Source organism: Mesoplodon mirus (genome assembly GCF_964341445.2).
Source record: "Mesoplodon mirus genome assembly, chromosome: 12".
NCBI classification, from domain to species: domain Eukaryota; kingdom Metazoa; phylum Chordata; class Mammalia; order Artiodactyla; family Ziphiidae; genus Mesoplodon; species Mesoplodon mirus.
The window spans coordinates 96,932,648-96,942,566 of record NC_138988.1 but is presented as its reverse complement, the minus strand read 5'-3'; positions in this window follow the sequence as shown (position 1 = coordinate 96,942,566).

The following is a 9,919-nucleotide window of genomic DNA, read 5'->3' as shown; positions in this document are numbered from 1 at the left end:
GTGACTCTTGAGGTGCTGAGGGCATCCTTGCTTTATCCTGAAATGAAGTGTCAGTGAACTCAGAGGAGGTATTTGAATGGGGAAGACATTTTCCTGGCAGACAGGGTAAGGGGGAAAATTCCAAACCAGGAGAATTGCCTGAGCAGATCACAAGCCTGAATGTGTTGGGCATAGAGCAGCACTGTTCAATAGAAATAAGTGAAACTTTAGATTTTCCAGAAGCCACATTAAAAAAAAAGCAAAAGGAACAGTGAAATTAATTTTGATACTGTATGTTAATGTAGATATATGTCTAAAATAGTATCATGTCACCATCATCAATGTAAAATAATAGAGATTTTACGTTGTTTTCCCCATACTAAGCTTTTGAAATCAGTGTGTATTTCCCACTTAGAGCACCTCTCACTTTACACTATTGCTCAATAGCCACATGTGGCTCGTGGCTACTGTAGTGGACACCTAGAGTAGTGGGTGTGTGGGTGTGAAAGAGATCAGTGGTGAGAGAGAGAGAGAGCAGAGATAAGAGAGAGGAAGGCAGGAACCAGAAGACAAAGTGTAGCCAGGTTATGGAAATGGACAAGGCATGTTTAAGTAGGAGAATTATGTAACCAGATCTGTAATTTACAAAGATCACAGTGTAGGAGGAGGTTTGCAAAAGAAGGGCCATGGCTTAGGAGGCTCTCACAAATGATCTAGATAGACTATTGCTTCTCAAACTTTGATGAGCACACCGATAATCTGAGGGTCTTGTTAAAATGCAGATTCTGACTTTCTAGGTGTGAGGTGGAGGCCTGAGATTCTGCATTTCTCATAAGGTCCTACAAGATGCTGATCCCACTGGTCCATTAACTGCACTTTGAGTAGCAAGGATTGAGAATAAAAACTAAACAATAATGTAAAGGATTATTCTACTTAGAGAGAAGGGAGAAACCCGAGTTAATAATCAAAATGTAAACAAAGGACACTAGTACTTTACAGTCCAGAACTAACTACTTAGCACTGGTCTCCTTTTGAAGTCACCCTTCCCGGGTAACTAGCTGTGTCAAGTAAGGTTGCGAATGACAACCATTATCTTGCATTTCAATTTCCTTAACCTTTCCAGGAAACTCATTAATTCATGTTAAAAGGGTAAAGACATTCTGAGCACAAACTGCCTGTGATTTAATGCTCCTGGGGAAGAACATTTTGATTCATAGATGAGTTGGAAACCACAGGACTGCAACAAAATTGCCCATGTAAAGGTGAAGCGTGATTAATGGATCCAAATATTTGATGTATGTAATGGGAGGTGGCGTGGCAGCAAAACTGGTAAATTTTTCATTGTGTCCATACAGGTTAAGTAATTTGGGAGGTCAGTTGATCTATATGGAGAGTAACATCATGATTTTTGAAGTTTATTTTATATACGTTTTTTTCCCTCCATTTTTAAAAGGGCAAAGTAAATTAGTCCACTGTGTTGACTTTTTTTTGGGGGGGTGGGTAAAAAAGTGAGAATTTTCTTCAGGGAGAATTCTTGACAGAAAACTCCTCTTCCCTTAACCAGAACTTATATTTTAGGAAAATGAATCTTCAAGTTTATGAAGAAACATAAATTATTGTTTTCTTTATTATTATTATTATTGGGGTATAGTTGTTTTACAATGTTGTGTTGGCTTCTACTGTACAGCTAAGTGGAGTTCCCTGTTCTATACAGCAGGTTCTTATTAGTTATCTATTTTATATGTATTAATGTAATTATTGTTTTCAAAATTCATTAAAGATTTCCAAATGCTTCTTGGCCATTCTGTGAAGTTAAGTAAATAAAGAATTAGAAGAATTCCAACATATACATCTGTTCCTTGGGAATCCAAAGATTTAAACTGTGTAGTTTACTTAAACTTTGCCAAGGCCAAAAAGGTGGTTTGCTTTTTCTCAAATAAGTTGAAAGACCTTGGGAAAGAAGGAAAAAAAACAGCATTTTGGGGATGTATGGGGTGGGGGGATTTCATTGCTATCATTTCTAAATACTTGCATTTTCTTTTACAATACTTTGAGTACCCTCTGAGTCAAGTAAGCATGTATGCTTTTTGGTTTATAGCAATTATATATAAAACTCAATTTGGATCAAAACAATTTGGGCAAGAAAGCATTTTCTTTTTCCCAGGACAAGCTGCTTGCAAGATTGCTGATGCCTGGGACTGTCTGTTAGGTTGTTATCTCACGAGACCTAATGCTCAGCACAGACTGAACTGGCAGCAGTATCTACCCAGGCCGTTGACGGAGCACTAGCATTAGTTCTCTAATATTCATGCTATACACAGCGAGATGGATCTTTAAGACTCCTCTGCACAATGAACTTAGAGTTTGGATGCCTTGATTTTCAGACCCATGGCATTCAATCAATAACTAATTTTCTTCTGATCTTTGATTTCTAGGTCAGATTCCCAGCATACGTGCTAGGCATGGACACCCAAAATTTCCACAAACATCTAAGGAGAGAAAAGAGGTGGGAGGAGTAGTTCAGCGTAAATGAAGGTAACATCATGGAAAAGACTTTCACGGGGCCTAATGGCACGTGAAAAGCAAGACACTCCAAGGCTAGAGTCCATGGGCAGGTTGAAGCAGGAGCAGAAAGAGGCAACTAACATCTCTCTTTGCCCGTTGTATTCCAGATGCTGGGCTGGGCACTTCTAAAACATTCTCACATACTCTGCACACCAACACGGAAGAGCAGTTATTATCACTCCCATTTTACGGAAGAGAAAATTGAGACACAGAAATACTAAGTCACTCACTCAAGGGCACAAAGTTTTTCAGTGGAAGAGCCAGAACTTAGGTTTGGTATATCAAACTCAGGAAAGCCTAGGAAAAGCCTAGCACTGTGTGTGTGTGTGTGTGTGTGTGTGTGTGTGTCTGTGTGTGTGAAAGAGAGAAAAACAGAGATTTATAGGAGGGTGTCTAATGACAGAACTCCAGCTGGAGACAAGAGAATTGATCTTACAATACCTGAGACCCTCCAGGAGTAATGGAGATGGCTAGTCTAGGGTGTGCACAGTAGATGCAGTAAGACAGATTGATGGGGTGAAAGCCCACTGATAATTCACTAGTATCCAATACAAATAAAACAGAAATAGAGTCACAGATGTAGAAAGCAAATTTATGGTTACCAGGGGAGAAGGGAGAGGGATAAATTGAGAGACTGGGATTGACATATACACACTACTATATATAAAATAGATAACTAATAGGGACCTACTGTATAGCACAGGGAACTCTACTCAGTACTCTGTAATGACCTATATGGGAAAAGAATCTAAAAAAGAGTGGATATATGTATATGCATAACTGAGTCACTTTGCTGTACAGCAGAAACTAACACCACATTGTAAATCAACTGTACTCCAATAAAAATTAAAATAATAATAATAATTCTGTAGCATCCAGTTTGCAAGCAGCTAAGGGGTAACTGGGTACTTCCACAAGCCCCTGGGAAAAGGGTGTTTAACAGAGATGAACAACCAAAAACATACATTCGTAGACTGCTATTGTGTAGTGATTTAAGAACGAGTACTTTAATTGAATTTTCAATCTGATAACCAGTAAATTTGTTACCCACTGGCCCTTCGGTTAGATAATGGCAGTGGCTCTAACTATGGGACACATGAGCAAAAGGTAACTCATTCATTACTTCTCTCAATAAATAATTCTTTGAGCATCTTCTTCATAATATTTTGGGGCTTGTCGACTAGAAGGAAAAGGGAATAAGCAGTAGTAATGCAAAATAACAATTTAATTGTTTTGATGGAGGAAATATCAAGGGTAGTGGGAGTGGAGGTCCAGGCAGGTGTAAGCTTTACTTGTCCCATGGCCAGTGGAGACGCTGTTCCATTTCAGCCCAGCTATTGTTCCAATCCTTCCTTAGACTCCATTTTTCCTCCCTCACCACACTCCAGCCACACTGACCTTTTTGTCAACACATCAAGCTCATTCTTATCTTGGGGCTTTTCACCACCTGTTCTCTCTACCTGGGACTCTCCCTCCTTAGATGGTCATAGGGAATTTAGGTCTCAGCTCAAATGTCACTTCATCTAAAGTTCTTTCCAGATGACCATATTTAAAGTAACCTCCCTCTACTCTCAGTTTTTATTACATTTTTATAATACCACCATTTAACATAATACCATTTCTATTTGTTTCCATGGTGCTTTTCTTGGGCTTCCCACCCCCTCACCCTTTCTCAAATGTGCACGCGTGCACACACACACACACATACACACACACAACTATACAAGTGCCAGAAACAAGGTGTTTGGGTTAATTGCTGTATCTGTCCTCTGTCTTCCGTGTCTAGCACTGTGTTTATTACAGAGTCACCAGTCAATGAACATTCATTGAATAAGTGAGAGAAGGAAAGAGGGAAGAAGGGAGAGGAGGAAGGAAGGAGGAGAAGGGAGGGAAGGTTTCACTGAAGGGAACTGAGAGGTTCGAGTGGATGTTTTCTGAATAAAACAAGCAAAGGCGTAGGGGGAGAGCAGCCATATATAATGGATCTCAGTGTTATAACGATATAGACGAAGTGAAGTTTCTACCACTGCCTGAGGTGGGAGGGACCACCTAGGAAAGAAGTGATTTGAGATTCCAAAAGATTGATGTGGTTCAAAAAGTTAGTGAATATTGGAAGGGCATTCTAGGCCTTCTTAACTCTTTTTTTTTTTAAAGTTTTATTTATTTATTCATTTATTTATGGCTGCATTGGGTCTTAGTTGTGGCACGTCGGATCTTTCATTGCAACGCACAGGCTTCTCTCTAGTTGTGCTGTGTGGGTTTTCTCTTCTGTAGTTGTGGCGCGCGGGTTCCAGGGCGCGTGGGCTCTGTAGTTTGTGGCACTGTGGGCCCTAGTTGAGGAGCACAAGCTCAGTAGTTGTGGCGCGCGGGCTTAGTTGCCCTGCGGCATGTGGGATCTTAGTTTCCTGACCAGGGATCGAACCCGCGTCCCCTGCATTGGCAAGTGGATTCTTAACCACTGGACCACCAGGGAAGTCCCTCACTCCTTAACTCTTACGTAAATAAAGCTTTATATCACAAATGACTTTGAGTAACAAGTGACCAATTTCAAGCGAGTGCTTGGGTGACAACACCACCTGTTTACTTCTCAAGGTTTTCCATAAAGAGCACACATCCTGCTTTTTAATTAAGGGAGTGGTGACTCGTCCTGTATACTTTGGATGGTCACCTAAAAGGTCAGAGTATCGCAAAGGAAAACGTTTTTAATTCTGGGCTAATTTTCAGAGCATACCTTCGTATTGTTATTTTTTGATGCATAATGAGCATATGTACCATGGTACAGTGTTTAGAACAAATTCATATGATTTCAAAATGTCAGCGGTTTATGGGCCTTCCCTGAATCTGTACAGTGGCAGTGGACAGTCTCTTTATTCTTTGATTCTGGTTGGTTCCTCTTTCCAAAAAAAATTCCCCAGTCCCACTCAAAAGAATATTCAGATTCTTTCACTCTAAAATTGTTCTCCTTTCTTTCCTTCGTAAAGATCTCCAGGTAGCAACTTGAAGCATTTCATTGACTGAAGATTATGTCAAATTGTGAAAAGGCTGAGTGACACCTTCTAAATGTCATATTCTACCATAGTTACTTTGGGAAAAGCAATATCCATTTTTAAATTTGACCTTTCTTGGGAACATGTTTGGTACATGTGATTCACTTCATTAAGGCATCTGCATAAAAGATTTATAAAAGGATCTCTACAAGTGTGATATTTCATCATGATGCATGGAAAGGATGTTTTCCAAATGCTGGAGTGTGATGAAAGGTGAGGCCAAGCATTAAGCTGGAGCCACACCGTAGATGACACTCATTTGGAGAGAATTCACCTTCACATCTTTTCATGTAATATCTCATGTAATACCACCAAGATCAAAACACAGATGTAAATGGGACATCATTAGCTTTCAAAGCTAGAACCAGTTACTAGGTATATAAAATATTAGATTTTTTTCATAATTTTTTTCGGGGTGAAAAATAACTGTGTTGTCTTCTTGCTATAATAAAAAAAGGCATCTCATAATTCTAGATGCCCTAATACCAATATTTGATGGGATTCCACAGGAAGTGAAATTTCTTTGGGGAGTGGAAAATAGACCCATGAAGAAGGCACCTCCATCTTGGAACTCAGATTCATTGCTAGAAACTGACATGTTACAAATGTATGATGTGTCAGTTATCTTGATGGTCCTGGCCAAGCTGTATGACTGTGTAGTTAGACTTTATGACCATCTAGTGTCAATGATTTTGTCATCAGGTAACCTGAGTTTAATATGACCTTGAAAATAATAAAGGAAAGGGGATTTTGATAGAATGCTCATGGGCAAACTTTTGTCCTAGTGGCCATTTATACTCAAAGACATAGAAGAAAGGTAGCTGAAGATGATGCTGATAATAATAGTAATAATAACTCAGAACTCATTATGCTCTACTGCTATACAGCATGGTATACTATTTTGCAGTTGACCAAAATTTTTCACATACGTTATTTCCTTTAATTTTTCCATCAAGTCTGTGTGCAAGTTTTAAAATATTCTTATTATTTCCATTTAATTGATTAAAACATTAGTGAGAAAATAAATAAACCACAGACACAGCACTAGAACTCAGGTCTTCTGACCTTCAACCCCATGTTCATGCTATTACTCCATCAAGAAGGAACAAAGAAGCAAGAAGCAGTGACAAAGAAAAAATTTAAACTCCTTAACTTTACCGTCTCCAGGCTGGATGTTTATTCTTTTCTTTGGTTAGAATGAGCTTTAGGGGATATAAATCCCTGGAGTTAATTTTTTAAATCCATGGATTATCATTCAATGCATGCAAGAGAAAAATCTCATAGTCTGGGCATCTCACCAAAAGGCTACAACCTAAGAAGAATAGTGAGTGGGTAACACATTCAAGCATACTGACTTGACCCTTTTGGTATTCTGCGCAAACATTTCCTAGGCTCAAGAGAAACAAATTGATTTTGTCTTATTGTATGCCACTGTTTTTTCTCTTAAAGTCGACAGAATGATTCCTAATTTTAATACGTGTAGTTCATTAGGGCAGTCGTAACAAAGAGAGGGAGTTTTTTGATCTAGAAAATATTGAGTTAAAGTTTAAAAGTCAATTTGAGTAATTCATTTCCCTGGGTCCCTTCCAGTTCTCAGTTTCTAAGCAGTGAATTGTGCCAGTAAATTTTTTAGTATAATAGTTTTAAAAAATTAGGTGAAACTACTGGCAAGATAATATACAGTAATTATATATTGGAATATGTTAGGGCCTTTGAATTCTGTGTTCAAGATACTGAAGCTAACAAGTGTAACTGTGTGACTTAAATTAATAATTTGTACTGGTAAAGTAATTTGGAGAAAGATTTTGAGCATGTTAATATATTCTGATAATAGTCTAGAGGGGAGAATGTACAAAAGATTGAAAAGATGGGTACAGATGAATCACGGGAAAACACAGTCTAATTTGGTGATAAAGCTCAGTTGTGCATGTCATATTAGTGACATGGTCGGCATGGCCACAGGACTGATTGTCTAGTCTGCAGGACTGAGGCCACATGCCCTCTTGGATGAGATGTTGGCAGATTTCACCTACCCAGGAGTGTATGGCTTGTGCATTTCCTTCTCATAAGGAACGTAGGCAAAGGAGAACGAGTTCAGAATGAGGCCACAAAAGGAATTATAGGGGTTCACACGTAAGAATAAAAATAAAAAAGAACAGGGCATCCTCTCTGCTTGGCTGACAGCTGTGCCGGGGCATGGATGGCAGAAGTGGAAGGAATTAATTGCGAAAAAGGAGCTAAGAAGTCTGTAGAAGTTTAGGAAGGAAGCATTTAGCAGAATCCTGGAATTTTAAAACTGTAAGGCATCTTAGAGTTCATCTGGAGATTTGGTTGGACTTAATGAGGCTAAATTAAGCTGGGGAAACTTGAGATAAAAAGCAAGAAAGGGGGCTTCCCTGGTGGCGCAGTGGTTGAGAGTCCGCCTGCCGATGCAGGGGACACGGGTTCGTGCCCCGATCCCGGAAGATCCCACATGCCGCGGAGCGGCTGGGCCCGCGAGCCATGGCCGCGGAGCCTGTGTGTCCGGAGCCTGTGCTCCGCAACGGGAGAGGCCACAGCAGTGAGAGGCCTGCGTACAGCAAAAAAAAAAAAAAAAAAAAAAAAAAAAAAAGCAAGAAAGACCTTCTGTGAATGAGAACTATTTAATCAAGCTTTATTGAGCAAAGTAGCACTTCCGCAGTGCTTTCCCAATATCCCAGAATCCTAAAATATGAGATTCTTCTGCAACATTTAAGCCAATATCTTTGCTTACACACATCAAGAATTAAGCCCCTGAGAAGTTAATAAATTGTCGGATCTAATCTTTTGATATCCTAGTTTAGCATTACTTGTACCATATTGGTAGCCTCATCGGATTCAAGTTAATGGGGTTGCATAGAGACAACATAACTTCTAGTTTCTGGTGTGATTATTTAACCTCCTATAACCCCTTGGATTCATATACCCCTTAAAATCATGGGAAAAATGAACTATGTGTTATTTTATATAATTATGGTAAAAGTTACATAGCCAGCTAATGCCAAAGTTGATGAGTATTGATAGCTACTAACTTCTACCTATACTTTTCTATTTCCAACCTAACTTATTCACTGAAAAAAATAAATATTTTTAGTGCTTATTAGTTTATAGTCCTCATTAGCAATTTATGATAATATAAAAGAAATAAACAATCTTAGGAACAAAAAGTACACACAGAATTAATCATTTTTATGTGCTGGCAAATGGAATACATAACTAAGCTAAAATAGAAGCGGAACAAGAAACAAATTTAAAAAAGAAAAGATATATATATATATATAAGCATCAAAAAAGGAGCAGTATGAGAGGTGACCTGCCTGATCCAGTGATTCTAGGAAATTTAGAAATCGTATACTTTGTTTCACTGAATTTACAATGCCGTCAGTTGTAGGATGTACCATTATTTTCTCTGCCACCAAAAAGAAAACCAGTTAAACCGTGATACAGTGCCTTTTAATCAGATCAATTATAAGATGCATCCTACTTTCTTAAGTGTTAAAATGGTTCTTTTTAACTGTGTATAGTAAAATCAGTGAAATGTGATATCTTAAACTTGACCACAAAGGAACTGATGACCTCTCTAAACTTGATGACCTTCCCAATGGAAAGCCCCATCATACCCAAGAGCTTCATCTCTACCATTTTATTCTGAGAGGGGAAGTTTTTAAAGTGACCACAAGTTTGGGGTATTTTTTTCCCTTTTTAAAAAGAAAATCAATTAAATCCATTCTCTGCTTTTGGGTGACAAGAGTGGCAAAATAAAAACCTTACGTGAAGATGTCATATATGCAGCAGTTTTAGGGTGGAGGAATTCTATAATGTTATCAAGATGAGCACACATGTTAAAATATCAGGCTGCCCTTTGAAAGCTTGTGTATTAAATTGTGATCTGTTGACAAGCTGCACTGTCTTCTCTGTGCTCTGCTGAGCTTGATTCTGTTTGGTCCCATTATTTGATCACTTCTCTGTGTGTTCCCTTATTTGAAAGTTGTATGTGTCAACACTGCTGCACTCAGTAATTCACGGAACTCTGGTACCTGGAGCCAGGAGTGGAACCTAAGGGCTGGGAGGGCTGTGGCGGGATGTTCAGGGGTGGCCTGTCTTTCCCGTCTCTTCCCTTCCTCCCTCACACCTGCGCTGCTCACTCTGACCAGGCCCGCCAACCTTCACAGGGTATTTAGTCCAAAATGTTATCCTAATTTACATGGTTCTTGCTACAGAATTGGACAGTAACAACAATCACTACTTCACATGCCATTCAGAATCTCACCCCTCTTGTCCTCATCATATGTATAGAGAAAGAATTTTTC